At 42.2% G+C, this 16,502-nt stretch overlaps 1 pseudogene; it reads right to left on the bottom strand.

Moving 5' to 3' along the window:
* Positions 1-1,685: 1,685 nt before the first annotated feature.
* On the bottom strand, positions 1,686-1,803 carry LOC126103250 (5S ribosomal RNA; annotated as a pseudogene).
* Positions 1,804-16,502: the final 14,699 nt, after the last annotated feature.

The raw sequence follows: 16,502 nt of genomic DNA on the forward strand, positions 1-16,502 counted from the left end.
GAAAAGACCCACTGTGGTTCGACAATCGTGTTAGAAAGCCGCTGAGAAAGCAAAGAGAGATTCACTGCAAATTTAACCGTAGCGAAAGCCTCACACAGAAGCGGAAACTAAACGAAGCCAAAATTAGCGTAAGAAGGGCTATGTGTGAATGGTTCAGCCAACTGGAAAAAAATGGTTCAAATGGCTCTGAGCACTATGGGACTTAACATCTATGGTCATCAGTCCCCTAGAACTTAGAACTACTTAAACCTAACTAACCTAAGGACATCACACAACACCCAGTCATCACGAGGCAGAGAAAGCCAACTGGAAAGTAAAATTCTGTGTGGCGACCTACAAAAAATATTAAAAAGCTTTGGTCTTTCGTTAAATCATAAACGGATCAAAGCCATCCGTCTAGATACTGTGCGAACATAACGGTTTTGAAACAGAGGATACCTCAGAAAAGGCCAAAATATTAAACGTCTTTTTCCAAAACTGTTTCGCAGAGGAAGATCACAATGAAGTTCCCCCACACAGAAGCGGAAACTAAACGAAGCCAAAATTAGCGTAAGAAGGGCTATGTGTGAATGGTTCAGCCAACTGGAAAAAAATGGTTCAAATGGCTCTGAGCACTATGGGACTTAACATCTATGGTCATCAGTCCCCTAGAACTTAGAACTACTTAAACCTAACTAACCTAAGGACATCACACAACACCCAGTCATCACGAGGCAGAGAAAGCCAACTGGAAAGTAAAATTCTGTGTGGCGACCTACAAAAAATATTAAAAAGCTTTGGTCTTTCGTTAAATCATAAACGGATCAAAGCCATCCGTCTAGATACTGTGCGAACATAACGGTTTTGAAACAGAGGATACCTCAGAAAAGGCCAAAATATTAAACGTCTTTTTCCAAAACTGTTTCGCAGAGGAAGATCACAATGAAGTTCCCCCATTAAATCGTGCTGCGAACAACAGAATGACAGATATGGAAACGAGTGACCAAGGGACAGAAAAGCAACTGAAATTGCTCACCAGAGGAAAGGTCACGTGACATGTTGGGGTATCAGTTCGATTCTACACAGAGTATACCAAAGAACATGTCGCTCTTCTAGCAGAGGTACACCTCAGGTCTCTAAAGGAGAGAAGCGTTCCTAATGATCGGAAGAAAAAAAACCACAGCTCAATCGTGTTTCCAAGAAGAGTCGACAAAGCGACGCACAAAACTGTAGGCCTATATCTCTGACGTTGGTCTGTTGTAGAATTTTGAAACTTGTTTTATGCTCTCTTATTATGACATTTATTGACGCCTTAGATTTCCTCTGTAGGGATCAACACGACTCCGAAAACAACGATCGTGTGAAACGCAGCTCTCTCTATTCGTCCACGAGACCCAAAAGCAGTACATACAGGCGCCCAAGTAGACGCCGCGTTCCTCGACTACCGGAAGGCGTTTCTATACGGTTCCCACTGCTTCCTGATGTACAAAATACGAGCGTACGCAATATAAGACCAATTGTGTGACATGACTGAAGAGTTCCTAGAAATAAAGCACAGCATGTCATTCTGAACGGACAGAAGTCTTCAGAGGCAACTCCAGAGGCAGACGCTGCAGGAGAGGCGTTCTGCATCACGGTATGGGCCACTGTTAAAGTTCTTTGACCGGAGCCGCTACTATTCGGTCGGCTGAGTGCACCCCGAAAAATGGCAACAGCGCATGGCGGCCCGGATGGTCACCCATCCAAGTACCGACCACGCCCGACAGCGCTTAACTTCGGTGATCCGACGGGAACCGGTGTATCCACCGCAGCAAGGCCGTTGCCATCGCTGAAGGAAGGAAGTACAAAAATGTTCGGGGAAACTCAGGAACTACAAAAATACAAGTCACCGAGGAATGAAACAAATAGGAAGCACAGAGAAGCTAAGACGAAATGGCTATATGAAAAATGTGGAGACATCGAAAAAGAAATGATTGTTGGAGGGACTGACTCAGCATACAGGAAAGTCAAAACAACCTTCGCTGACACTAAAAGCAAGGGTGATAGCATTAAGAGTACAACGGGATATCCTCTGTCAAATGCAGAGGAGAGAGCGGATAGGTGGAAAGAATACACCAAAGGCCTCCATGAGGGGTAAAATTTGTCTGATTTGATAGAAGAAGAAACGTGAGTCGATTTAGAAGAGATAGGGGAGCCAGCATTAGAATCAGAATTTAAGAGAGCTTTGGAGAACTTAAGATCAAATAAGGCAGAATTTCTAAAATAATTGGGGGAAGACGTAACAAAACGACTATTCGCGTAGGTGTGTAGAATGTATGAGTCTGGCGATATACCATCTGACTTTAATAAAATTATCATCCACACAATTCCGAAGGCGGCAAGAGCTGACTAGTGCAAGAAATATCGCACAATCAGCTAAACAGCTCATGCATCTAAGTTGCTTACAAGAATAAAATACAGAAGAATGGAAAAGAAAATTGAGGATGCGCTAGATGACGATCAGTTTGGCTTTAGGAAAGGTAAAGACACCAGAGAGGCAATTCTGACGTTGCAGTTAATAATGGAAGCAAGACAAAAGAAAAATCAAGACACGTTCATAGGGTTTCTCGACCAGCAAAAAGCGTTTGACAATGGAAAACGGTGCTCGATGTACGAAATTCTGAAAAAAGTAGGGGTAAGCTACAGGGAGAAACGGGTCATATACAATATGTACAACAGCCAAGAGGGAGTAAGAAGAGAGGACGACCAAGAACGAACTGCTCGTATTAAAAAGGGTGTAAGACAAGGGTGTAGCCTTTCTCCCCTACTGTTCAATCTGTACATCGAGGAAGCAAAGATGGAAATAAAAGAAAGGTTCAAGAGTGGAATTAGAATTCAAGGTGAAAGGACATCAGTGATACGATTCGCTGTTGACATTGCTATCCTGGGTGAAAGTGAGGAAGAATTACATGATCTGCTGAACGGAATGAACAGCGTAATGAGTATAGAGTATGAACTGAGAGTAAATCGAAGAAAGACGAAGGTAATGAGAAGCTTAACAGCAGGATTGATGGTCACAGAGCAGATGAAGGTAAGGAATTCTGCTACCTAGGCAGCAAAATAACCAATGACGGACGGAGCAAGGAGGGCATCAAAAGCAGACTAGCGCTGGCAAAACGGGCATTCCTAGCCTGTAGAAGTCTGTTAGTATCAAACATAGCCTTAATATGAGGAAGAAATTTATGAGAATGTACGTTTGGAGTGCAGCATTGTATGGTAGTGAAACACAGATTGTAGGAAAACCTGAACAGAAGAGAACCGGAGCATTTGAGATTTGGTGCCATAGATGAATGTTGAATATTAGGTGAACTGATAAGGTAAGCAATGAGGAAGTTCTACGCAGAATCGGAGAGGAAAGGGATATGTGGAAGACACTGACAAGGAGAAGGAACAGATTGATAGGACATTTGTTAAGATATCACTGAATGACTTTCATCGTACTAGAGGGAGCAATATAGGGCAAAATCTGTAAAGGAAGACAGAGTTTGGAATACATCCAGCAAAAAAACTGAGCACGTAATTTGCAGGTGCTACTCTGAGGTGAAAAGGGTGGCACAGGAAAGGAATTCGTGGTGGGCTGCATCAAACCACTCAGAAGACTGATGACACTTACTAGGTACTTACTTAGGTACAATTTGTTAATCCAAAAAGCTGCGTGATATTACTAATCTGTTATCAGATACAAATCATACATTTCATACTAAAATTTAAGATTTCGTTTGACTGAAGACTGTTGTGGCAAGCGTGCATACTCGCCAAACAATATTCAATAAGCACTGATAACCCGCCGCATCTCCCACGTGCTTCTCAAAACCAATTTCCTTAAGGCTGCAACCCCTTTACGAGAAATGTTTTTTTCAAGATATCTCTTACTCTTTCATCATGCATAAGACGTGTTAAACCAAATGCGGTAACCCTATATATTGTGATAATGTATATTTCTCTAACGCTCTGCTTATAGGAAACCTGTTTTTCATAAATAATTAAATGAGAAATATTATTGTAGACATATTGTTTCTCGAATAAAAGCCAGGACAATTGTGTGTCGCCAGTGATTCTCTCGGGACACCAAGTCATTTATGTGAAAACCGGGAGCGTTCCGGTCAAAACTGGAACGCGTCGTCAATTTATTTCTGAACAAAATTCTAGAGAAAATTGTAAGAAAGTTTATGAGAAAGCGAATATTAAATTTTTTGGATCAATTTCGCTCAAAACCTGGATAATGTCCCTTTAAGAGATTTTCAGAAACAACGGAAACCCTGTATCTGGATAGCTGGGCGGGAATTGGAAATGCTGTCCTACAGTGTGTTATCACTCCACCATCTTGCTCGATAAGTATCTCCTCTCTTCACACGCCGAAAGAACTGCGTTCCGGTCTTCCCACGAGAGAAAACCTTTAGGCAGTGTCCATTACTGAGTCCTTCTTCGTGTCTCAGTTGGTCATTCTGACCCTTCAGTGGATGCTTTACTTAATATACGGTCCAACAAAGAGAGGTGTCTACAACGGACTGTCACAGTGACTAGTAGAACATATAGATCTCGAAAGAAGGAGAGACATGTGGAGTAGGAAATACATCTCGAAGCTCAGAATGGCAGACAATGACCTCCTCTCTGTTTCTGCTCTTTGCTTTCAAAATGACTGATTTTATTAGAAATACTGACGTTCAGCAGAACTCATCGTTTGCTGGGCTCAGTACAGTTCGACTGTAGTGTTTGTCATGAAACACTGTAATATTTAAACAGGAATGCTTTTATATGTATGCTGCTCGAGGTATTTGTTTCTAGATACTGTATTTGGGTGCCGACCATTGGCCACAAATATGCACTGAGGTGACAGCGATATGCACATAAAAGATGACGGTAGAATCGCGTACACAAGATATAAAAACGCATTGCATTGGCAGTTGTACTCAGGTGATTCATGTGAAAATGTTTCCGACGTGGCTATGGCCGCACGTCGAGAATTAACAGACTTTGAACGCGGAATGGTAGAGTCTGACGCATAGGACACCTCATTTCGGAAATCGTGCAGCGTGCAACATGCCACGGACCCAGGCTGGTGAAAGCAGTATTATGCTATGGGTGACATTCTCCTGCCATTGAATGGGGCCTGTGGTAGTAATCGAAGACACGTTGACAGCTACGAAGCACCTGCATCCCTTCAAGCTTGACATCTTTCCCTACGGCGATGTCATCTTTCAGCAGTGTAACTGTCCGTGTCTCGGAACCAGAACTGTGCTACAGTGGTTTGAGGAGCAGTATAATGAACTCACGTTGATGTCTCAGCGACCAAATTCGCCTGATGTAAATCCTAACACAGAATCAGCGATGTATTTCGTTCTAAAGACGGACAAACAAGCAGATGGTCATAATGTTTAGGCTCATCAGTGTACCTGCAATAAATCACAAGAGGCTACAGTAGTTTGGCCACATCCTTTGAGGTGATCCATTCTGAACCCGCTGGAAAACGTCCAAGGACGTGTTGGAAGGCTCAAGTATAGACAATCCTTAAAGAAGTGGAGGCGACATTGGCGTAAGATGAAGCCGCAGACCTACAACGATGGACTGCCATCTGCAAAAGACATCTGCTCTGTTGTGACTGACTGACTTCGTTCCTGGTGTAGGCCATAGATAGCATTGAGAGATGGAATAGTGAAGGTGATAGAAGCCCGTTAATGCAATAAATGATGATGATGATGATGGTGATGACGATGACGATAATGATTACATAATTGCACGACAGAGACTTCGTAACCAGATTTTAAATGACAAAACATTCCCAGGTGCTAGGTGGACATAATGTATTGGTTATGAATTGCAGTTAAAACTAAAGAAACTGTAGCAAGTTAAGAAGCTAAGGAGCTGAAACCTAGAAAAGCTTAACGTATCAGAGATTGTTGAGAGTTGCAAAGGGAACGTTAGTAAGCGATTGACTGAAATAGTGTTAAGGGACAGAATAGAAGACAAATGGATAGCATTGAGAGATGGAATAGTGAAGGCGGTAGAGGACCAGATAGGCAAAACGACCAAGCCCAGCAGAAATCCTTCGATAACGCATTAGATTTTAACTTACTGATGAAAGTAGAAAAAGTATAAATGAAGCAGCGGAAAGGCAATACAGTAGTGTGAAATTGGTGTTGATAGGCAGTGCAAACTGCCACAGAAGGAATGACTAGGCTAGAAATACAAGGCTGAAGAAGCTTGCATGACTGTGGAAAAGATAAAGTTTGTAGGAAAATTAAAAAAAATATCTTTGAAGAAAAAATAAACAGCTGCACGAGCATCAAGGGCTCAGATGGCAAGCCCATACTAAGTAAAGATAGCGAAGGTGAAAGCTGGATGGAATACGTAGAAGGGCTATACAAGGGAAATGAACTTGAAAGCAACAAGGCATGCGAAGAGGAAGGCGGTGAAGAAGAGGTTGGAGGTATGATGCTGTGTGAAGAATTTAACAGAACACTGGAAGTCGTAAGTCAAAACAAGTCCCCTGGATCAGACGACATTCTCTCAGAATTATTGAGATCCAAGGGAGAGGCAGCATCGACAAAACTATTCCTCTGGGTGTGCAAGACATGTGAGACAGTGAAAGTATCTTCATGCTTTAAGAAGAATGTAAGAATTCCAGTTCCAAAGAAGGCATGTGCTATCAGGGATGAATACTTCCGAGCCATCAGTTTAAGAAGTCAAGGTTGCAAAATATTGACATGAATTATTGATGGAAGAATGGAAAAGCTGATAGAAGCCGTCCTCGGGGAAGATCAGTTTGGCTTCCAGAGATTTTAGGAACACTCCAGGCAACACTTGTCCTATGAGTTTTCTTAGAAGACAGACTGAAGAAAAGTAAACCTACGTTTACATCATTTGTAGATCTAGAGAATGTCTTTGAAGATGTTGACTGGAACATGCTCCTTGAAATTCTGAAGGTAGCAGGGGTAAAATAAGAGGGCGTGCTTCTAAAGTAATGCCTCCAATTTTTTGTGTGAAAATTCTTAACGTTTTTTAAATAAAACAAACGTTATTACCATTCTACGTCTTTATCATTCATGTCTACATATCTGTTTCTCAACACATCACCCTGGCGACGAACACATTTCTTCCAGCGAGAAACCATTTTGTTGATATTGTCACTGTGGAATGTTTGACTTTGTCACATGGCTACAACCTCACCTCTGCTTACACTGCTTCATAATTATCAAAGTGAAGTCCTCGAAGGTGTTCTTTCAGTTTTGGGAAAAGCTGAAAATCGGATGAGGCCAAGTATCGATGACAGAACCCAAGGTGTCGAATTGTTGTAGATGTCGCAGCGCCCGTGTGAGTGGCCTGGTATTGTCATTCTGAAGGAGCGGACGCTCCATGTGTGGACGAACTTTTCTGCGGTTAGCAAATCGATTACAGCACGTTGTTTCTCAGGCACCGACATAGTTACGCTACACACCGCTACATTACACGCTACGATTTGGAGCCCTCTAGCGACAGAGGACTATAAATATGCAGACATGAAGAAAGTAGATCTAGAGTGTCAATAACGTTTGTGTTATTAAAAAAACTTTTAAAGTTTTCATACAAAAAATAAGGAGCAGATATTTTTCAGCACGCACTCGTACATGAAGCGAAAAATTTACTACTAGCGCAGAAACCGGACTGCAGTTCTAAGGGTAGAAGGATTTGAAAGAGAAACAGTGATTGAGAAGGATGTGAGGCTAGGTTATAGCTTTTCCATGATTTTTTTGAATCTATACATTGATCACTCAGGAAAGAAAAACCAATGAGAAATTTGGAAGTGGAATTAAAGTTCAAGGTGAAGAAAGAAAATCTTTGAGGTTTGCCGATGATATTGTAACCTGTCAGAGACGGCGAAGGATTTGGAAGAGCAGTTGAACGAAAAGGATAACTTGTTGAAATGAGGTTATGAAATGAACATCAACAAAAGTAAAACAAGGGTAATGGGTTGTAATGGAATTAAATTAGGCGATGGTGATCGAATTATTTTAGGAAACGAGAGAATAAAAGCAGTCGATGAGTTTTGCTATTTTGACAGAAAAATAAATGACGATGGCCGAAGTAGAGAGAATTTTAAGTGGAGACTGGCAATAGCAAGAAAAGCGTCTGTGAAGAAGAGAAATTTGTTAACATCGAAAATAAATTTCAGTTTTAGGAAGTATTTCTTGTAGTTATCTGTATAGGGCGTAGCCTTGTACTGAAGTGCAGCGAGGACGATAAGCATTTCAGACAAGAAGAGAGTAGAAGCTTTTAAACTGTTATGTTACAAAAGAATGTGGAAAATTAGCTTGTCAGAGCGAATAAGTAATCAGGTAGTACTGTATCGAATTGAAGAAAAAGAAATTTATGGCAGAACTTGACTGTAAGAAGGGATAGGTTGAAAGTACACATCCTCAGGCATGAGGGAATCGTCAGTTAAGTAATGGAAGGGAGATGATGATGTTTGGTTTGTGGGGCGCTCAATTGCGCTGTCATGAACGCCCGTACAAAGTCCCAATTTTTACACTGTCCATTTTCTTTTCAAAATCCAATCTAGTCACTCTCACAAATGATGATGATGACGAAATGATGAGAACAACACAAACACCCAGTCCCCGGGCAGAGAAAATCCCCAACCCGGCCGGGAATCGAACCCAGGACCCTGTGATCTAGAGGCAGCAACGCTAGTCCCTAGACCACGAGCCGCGGACGTGGAAGGGAGAGGGGGTGGTAGAATTGATAGAGATAGATTACGGGGCGAGTGCAATAAGCAGGTCCAAAGGGGTATAGGTTGCAGTAGCTATTCAGGGATGAAGGGGCTTGCAAAAGATAGGCTACCGTGGAGAATTCCATCAAAACAGTCTTTGGACTGAAGGCTACAACAAAACTATCGTATGTTCATCTTCGGCAGCGCTCTGTCTAACTTGAAAACCTCAGGTTTTACAGATGTTCGTATTTCATACTAAACTAAATATTTTCCAATAAATTAATCGCTTCGCAGCACGAAGCGGACACTTCAGCTCTAATGGCGCTATGAGTACGAAACCGATGTGAAGTCTTAACCTTGCTGCAGGTTCTATTCCTGTAGTATTTTGGTAGTTCCACAAAAGATGCTATATCCTTATCTCATTTTAAAAATCTCACTTCTGTATGTTATTTAAAAAGTTTGCGAAAAGTGTTAAAGATAGGCGGAGAGATACTAGAACAAAATTGACGAAACACGGAACTCAGAATGGTCGAGAGCACATCGCTTACTAGTATGCAAATCAAATCTGCGTTAACGTCCATTAACAGAAAAACAAACACGTCACGTCCTAAAAAAACGGTAACTCGACACTGTGAAAAAAAAATCTAGCAATGGAAGTGAATTCAACATGCAGTTCTTGGTTCAGTTAGCCTATGTCGCAATCTTTATTTTCTTAAATAACTGAATAAAAATATCACTTTGGGCGATATCTGTACATAGACCCTCTCTCATTTGCTGTTGAAAGCAGCTTTTATGGAACAGGAATTTTAAGATCATTAGGTCCATATGCATAACGATCTTGGGTATGACAAAAATACGTGTCATCATTCAGTTGCTGCATCACTGCACAGATGAGACATGTAGACTAAAACGTTTCTGAACTGGTTAAAATTCAACCAGATTTTAGCACACGAATTAACTCCTGTCAGTTCTGTACGAAATTTAACTGAATTAATGTCTCTCTCTAAGCAATACTCTGTTGCATGTCACAACAGCAGAGACTGTGGTTGGAAGGTGAAACGTCCCCTTAGAAAAATTATGTAGGACTGTGCTTAAACTGAAACACAATATTGTTAGCGCAACGCAATCTGACTTTCAAAAATACCTACAAAAGAATGGCCCTGACTAACATTAACCTATATCTTCCACAAATCACTTACCTCACAAAAATCTTCATTACTCGAACTACTGCAATACAGCGAGTGCCACTACTGCCAGCTAAATAAAAGATTCAAACTACAGAAGGCACTAACTACTAATAGGTATAGTTAGCAAATGAAAGATTTTAATAGAGAACAAACAATGTATTTACCTTAATAGTCATAATATATATAGCAGTTCATGACATCCATTCTTACAAATGTACTGTTTCTGATGTACACACTTCCAGATTATCCATTCTCAAAAATCGGCCATCTCACTTCCCCACATCCACCACTGCTGGCGGCTCGCCTCCAACTGCGCAATGCTACGCGCTGTTCACATTCAGCTGCCCAACACTACAATGGCAGACAACAATACAAACTAGCCACAGACTGCACACAGCACAGTCAGTGTTACACGGTGGCGCTAACACACTGCTTTCGTCTTCACTGTCATTTCTCAGTTTACTTTGGAGCCTAGTATTACGTTTTTCACACGCCATTATTGTCACAATATTTCACACGACAACACAGAAAAAAACAATTTGAAGAGCAAAAATAGGGGAACACATTAACATAGCACTGAAAATAATATCTAGTTAATTGCAAGCGCAGCTGCGAAATACTTGGTGCAAATCTACATGCATGCCACAACTGTTTTACTGTACAAGAATGAAAAACTACAACTACAAAGGAAATTCTCTATACAATTACGCGCTAGCAATAAACAAAGGCTGCACTAATTGCACAAACTACAAGAAAAAAATCAGAAGATTCCAGTGAGGTATCCTCGGCTAAGGGTCGCCATATGAAACGTCCCCTTAGAAAAATTATATAGGACTGTGCTTAAACTGACACACAATATTTTTAGCGCAACGCAATCTGACTTTCAAAAATCCCTACAAAAGAATGGCCCTGACTAACATTAACCTATACCTTTCACAAATCATTTATCTCACAAAAATCTTCATTACTCGAACTACTGCAATACAGCGAGCGCCACTACTGCCAGCTAAATAAAAGATTCAAACTACAGAAGGCACTAACTACTAATAGGTATTGTTAGCAAATGAAAGATTTTAATAGAGAACAAACAATGTATTTACCTTAATAGTCATAATACAGGGTGTTTCAAAAATGACCGGAATATTTGAAACGGCTATAAAAACTAAACGAGCAGCGATAGAAATACACCGTTTGTTGCAATATGCTTGGGACAACAGTACATTTTCAGGCGGACAAACTTTCGAAATTACAGTAGTTACAATTTTCAACAACAGATGGCGCTGCAAGTGATGTGAAAGATATAGAAGACAACGCAGTCTGTGGGTGCGCCATTCTGTACGTCGTCTTTCTGCTGTAAGCGTGTGCTGTTCACAACGTGCAAGTGTGCTGTAGACAACATGGTTTATTCCTTAGAACAGAGGATTTTTCTGGTGTTGGAATTCCACCTCCTAGAACACAGTGTTGTTGCAACAAGACGAAGTTTTCAACGGAGGTTTAATGTAACCAAAGGACCGAAAAGCGATACAATAAAGGATCTGTTTGAAAAATTTGAACGGACTGGGAACGTGACGGATGAACGTGCTGGAAAGGTAGGGCGACCGCATACGGCAACCACAGAGGGCAACGCGCAGCTAGTGCAGCAGGTGATCCGACAGCGGCCTCGGGTTTCCGTTCGCCGTGTTGCAGCTGCGGTCCAAATGACGCCAACGTCCACGTATCGTCTCCTACGCCAGAGTTTACACCTCTATCCATACAAAATTCAAACGCGGCAACCCCTCAGCGCCACTACCATTGCTGCACGAGAGACATTCGCTAACGATATAGTGCACAGGATTGATGACGGCGATATGCATGTGGGCAGCATTTGGTTTACTGACGAAGCTTATTTTTACCTGGACGGCTTCTTCAATAAACAGAACTGGGGCATATGGGGAACCGAAAAGCCCCATGTTGCAGTCCCATCGTCCCTGCATTCTCAAAAAGTACTGGTCTGGGCCGCCATTTCTTCCAAAGGAATCATTGGCCCATTTTTCAGATCCGAAACGATTACTGCATCACGCTATCTGGACATTCTTCGTGAATTTGTGGCGGTACAAACTGCCTTAGACGACACTGCGAACACCTCGTGGTTTATGCAAGATGGTGCCCGGCCACATCGCACGGCCGACGTCTTTAATTTCCTGAATGAATATTTCGATGATCGTGTGATTGCTTTGGGCTATCCGAAACATACAGGAGGCGGCGTGAATTGGCCTCCCTATTCGCCAGACATGAACCCCTGTGACTTCTTTCTGTGGGGACACTTGAAAAACCAGGTGTACCGCCAGAATCCAGAAACAATTGAACAGCTGAAGCAGTACATCTCATCTGCATGTGAAGCCATTCCGCCAGACACGTTGTCAAAGGTTTCGGGTAATTTCTTTCAGAGACTACGCCATATTATTGCTACGCATGGTGGATATGTGGAAAATATCGTACTATAGAGTTTCCCAGACCGCAGCGCCATCTGTTGTTGAAAATTGTAACTACTGTAATTTCGAAAGTTTGTCTGCCTGAAAATGTACTGTTGTCCCAAGCATATTGCAACAAACGGTGTATTTCTATCGCTGCTCGTTTAGTTTTTTATAGCCGTTTCAAATATACCGGTCATTTTTGAAACACCCTGTATATATAGCAGTTCATGACATCCATTCTTACAAATGTACTGTTTCTGATGGACACACTTCCAGATTATCCATTCTCAAAAATCGGCCATCTCACTTCCCCACATCCACCACTGCTGGCGGCTCGCCTCCAACTGCGCAACGCTACGCGCTGTTCACATCCAGCTGCCCAACACTACAATGGCAGACAACAATACAAACTAGCCACAGACTGCACACAGCACAGCCAGTGATTTTCATACAGAGCGCTACGTAACGTTGCCAATAAGAAAACATAAACAGCCTAGTTACAAAGGATACAGCCACCTACAGGAAAGGTAGCAGAACTGTTACAGTCTTATAGCATTCAGCTGATACAGAAACTGCTGTTGGATCTCAACTGTTGGTACACAAGGCAGCTAGAGTAAAAATAAGCGTTCGGGATAAACAGACCGAACTGGACGTTTTGAAGAAGATAGCAGCAGTTAATAACTATTGTATAAGGGGTAGTCGAAAAGTTTCCGCTGGAAGGCTGTTCAAACCAGAATTTTCGAAGCCGGTGCAACCTCGAACTGGTATGCCAATCAGGCAATATAGCCTTGAGGATTGAGGCAATCATTTCGCCGACGCACCAAGTCGAAGACATCCGTTTGGTAAAACAGCATGCGAGCGGTTCCAGGCGCTTCAGTCTGGAACCGCGCGACCGCTACGGTCGCAGGTTCGAATCCTGCCTCGGGCATGGATGTGTGTGATATCCTTAGGTTAGTTAGGTTTAAGTAGTTCTAAGTTCTAGCGGACTGATGACCTCAGATGTTGAGTCCCATAGTGCTCAGAGCCATTTGAACCATTTTGAAAACAGCATGACCTGTTATGTGAAGAATTCCGTAACTGCCTGCTGCACATCCTCGGCCGACAGGAATTGTCTACCCTTCAAGGCCTTGTTTAAGGGACTGAAGGCGTGACAATCGCATGGGGAGAAGGTTGTAGGGCGGGCGCTCGAGTGTCTTCCATTAGAGGTGGTATAACTTCTGCGTTACGACATTTGCAAAACGGGGACGTGCGTTGTCATGAAGCAGCAGCACTCCTTTCCGGAACTTGGCGCACCATTCCGCAATGATGGCTTATACGTGTTGCCCCGTACACATTCTTCATTCTGTGATGGATGCCTACCGGTGTTAGAATAACAGCACAATGGTCCTGTTTGGACACATTTGGCAATAACGTCGCTATAGTTCACGTTTCTGCATTGACTTCATGCAGGAAAAAAAAAAAAAAGGATGCCACCCTAATCCTTTGCCTACATGTCGGCGCTTATATACCCGCATCGGTGTCACACCACCCTGCATATAAGCTGCAGCAACGCCCGCAAATGGAAATTTTTGATTACCCCTTATAACAGAGACACTCTGAACCAAATAAACCCGGGAATAGCAAGAAGAAAAAGAAGGAAAGGCTCACGAATCGTTATGCTCCACAACATTAGAACGGGTTTTCAGACGAACAGACCGGTGAAATACAGCCTAAAACATGAGGTGTGAAATAAGAGGAGTAAACTTCAAAAAATCGGGTGTATGCAGTGTATAAACAGAACAGTATTGTAGCTGGGGAGGAACTGAACGAGGCTGTACTGCTTTTCAAACACTGGCCTTGTATTCAGGAGGATACGTAGTCTTATCCCCATCCAAGCATCCTGGTTTAATATATGAAGATGGTATCTGTTCTTTCGGACAGAACAGATACTTTCGGTGACCATGCAGCTCTCTTAGATTGAAATGACAATTAAATCAAGACCGTGAGCTGTCGACAGGTGTTTTATAGATCAATGGGCGACAGTTGTAAATGTTTGGCCTGACCGGGACTCGAACCCAGCATCTCTTGCTTGTATGGTAGGCGCTTTATCCATCTGAGCCACCGAGTGCACAGAGGGTAGTGCGACTGCAGGCATTTATCCCTTGCACGCTCCCCGTGAGACCCACATTCCCAACTTAATGTTCACACACTACATTCGTAGTGCCCCTGCCCAGACAATCTTACCGAGTCCGTAATAGTTCGGGCAATGCGTGTGCATCCAGCACAGAAGAAGGTCAATGGCCGGTTAGCCTTAACTATACGAAGATGGTAACTGTTCTTTCGGACATGTAATGAGTGTAATCGGCAGGGGCACTACGAATGTAGTGTGTGGACATTAAATTGGGAATGTGGGTCTCACTGGGAGCGTGCAAGGGATAAATCCCTGCAGTCGGTTTACCCTCTGTGGCCTTGGTCACTCAGATAGATAAAGCGTCTGCCATGTAAGCAAGAGATATCGGGTTCGAGTCACGGTCGGGGCACACATTGTCAACTGTCCCCGTTGATGTATATCAGCGCTTGTCGACAACTTAGGGTCTTGATTTAATTATCATTTGATCTTGATTTAAATTCTGTTGGTTCTCTAAATTACTTCAGACAAATGTTGAAATGGTTCCTACTATAAGACCATGGCCGGCTGTCTGTCCTACCCTTTTCAAATTGCACCTGTAAGTATGTAAATGACTGTATTTTTTTGAAATAAGATTTTTTCCTTAAACTGTAAACCATGACACCCTATGAAAGTGATCTACGTGTGAATAAAACTTCTTCAACATACATCGTGTGATGCAAGAAATGTTGGATAAACAGGAAGCGCATTCTCGAACAGAGACCAGGAACCCAGAGACGTCTTCAGCATAGCTAATTACAGTAAGTCGACAACAAGTAATCACATATGTAAGTATGGACTTCAGAAAGAAAGCTACACATATCATTCCAGGCTGAGACCATTGAGCAGAATGGGTGGCGCTTTTTCGAAAGAGAGTACATGTTCTGGGTTTCCTGCGGAGACAGTACCGCTGTGGTGTGGATAACAGGTGCACGACGGTGCGCGAGTGAAATGTCGTGTCAGCTGGAAAAGTACTCCGAAGCTTGGTATACGGGACACTACAGTTCTTAGGGGCAAAATGTCTAAATTGCACGCAGATTCACCGTGAAATTGTGGCGGTGTACGGGCCAAACGCTATTTCACGTCCAGCCGTAGGGAAATGGTTCCAACAATTTGACCACTGTCGTACAGACGTGAGTGATGTTCATCGGGAAGTTGAACATGCGATTTCCATCTTTTCGGCAAGCTGAAATTACATCTGGGGGAAAGAGAATTTTGCCAACTACGAGGATGTTCACACAGCGGCCTTCAATATCTTCGTGACCAAGGAGCGAATTTCTATCGTCGATGAACTGAATACGTGATAGAACGTTTGGACTGTTGATTGCAGAGACTCAGTGACTGTTGTGAATATAGTAATAAATGAATGTTACTCTTAATTCAGTGCAAACGTCTCCGGTAGCAGGAGAATGTTTTCCTGCTATAGTTCCTTAATGGTGGGTGTTTCACACACTTGCTAATTAACACTTCTTTGATAGGGTACTCTGTATCAGAAATGTGACAACACGATAAGAAATAACATTTTTAAGAGTCTTTTACAAAATGGGATTTAACTTTAGTACAGTCTGATGCATGGCACTTGATGTCTTGAACCTAATAAACATATATAACAATAAATATACAAGTAAGTTTGCTGTCTCATGACAGTGTGCGATAGTTTCCCTTTACCTGAATATAATTACGCAGACACTTTGTTACCGGTCTAGTTAGCACAGCAAGAGTCATTTCAAAAGTAGAACAAGATATACACAGGAGGCAAACTTTTGCTTAGAAACAAATGAAATACTTAAATAGGACGGAGAATGATAGTGCAGAACTAAATATGATTACTGAAGATCAGTGGAAATTTTTTTATAAAAAATTGTGACAAATAGAAGATCCAGCATTGAAGGATGGGGAGGGGATCACATCACATCATAGTACACTGGATTCAATCACCACAGAAGAACTGCAAGTGATTTTAAAATTATGAAAAACAGAAGCATATGGATAAGATGGTATTAGTATGGAAC

Source organism: Schistocerca cancellata, chromosome 1 (assembly GCF_023864275.1).
Source record: "Schistocerca cancellata isolate TAMUIC-IGC-003103 chromosome 1, iqSchCanc2.1, whole genome shotgun sequence".
NCBI lineage: Eukaryota > Metazoa > Arthropoda > Insecta > Orthoptera > Acrididae > Schistocerca > Schistocerca cancellata.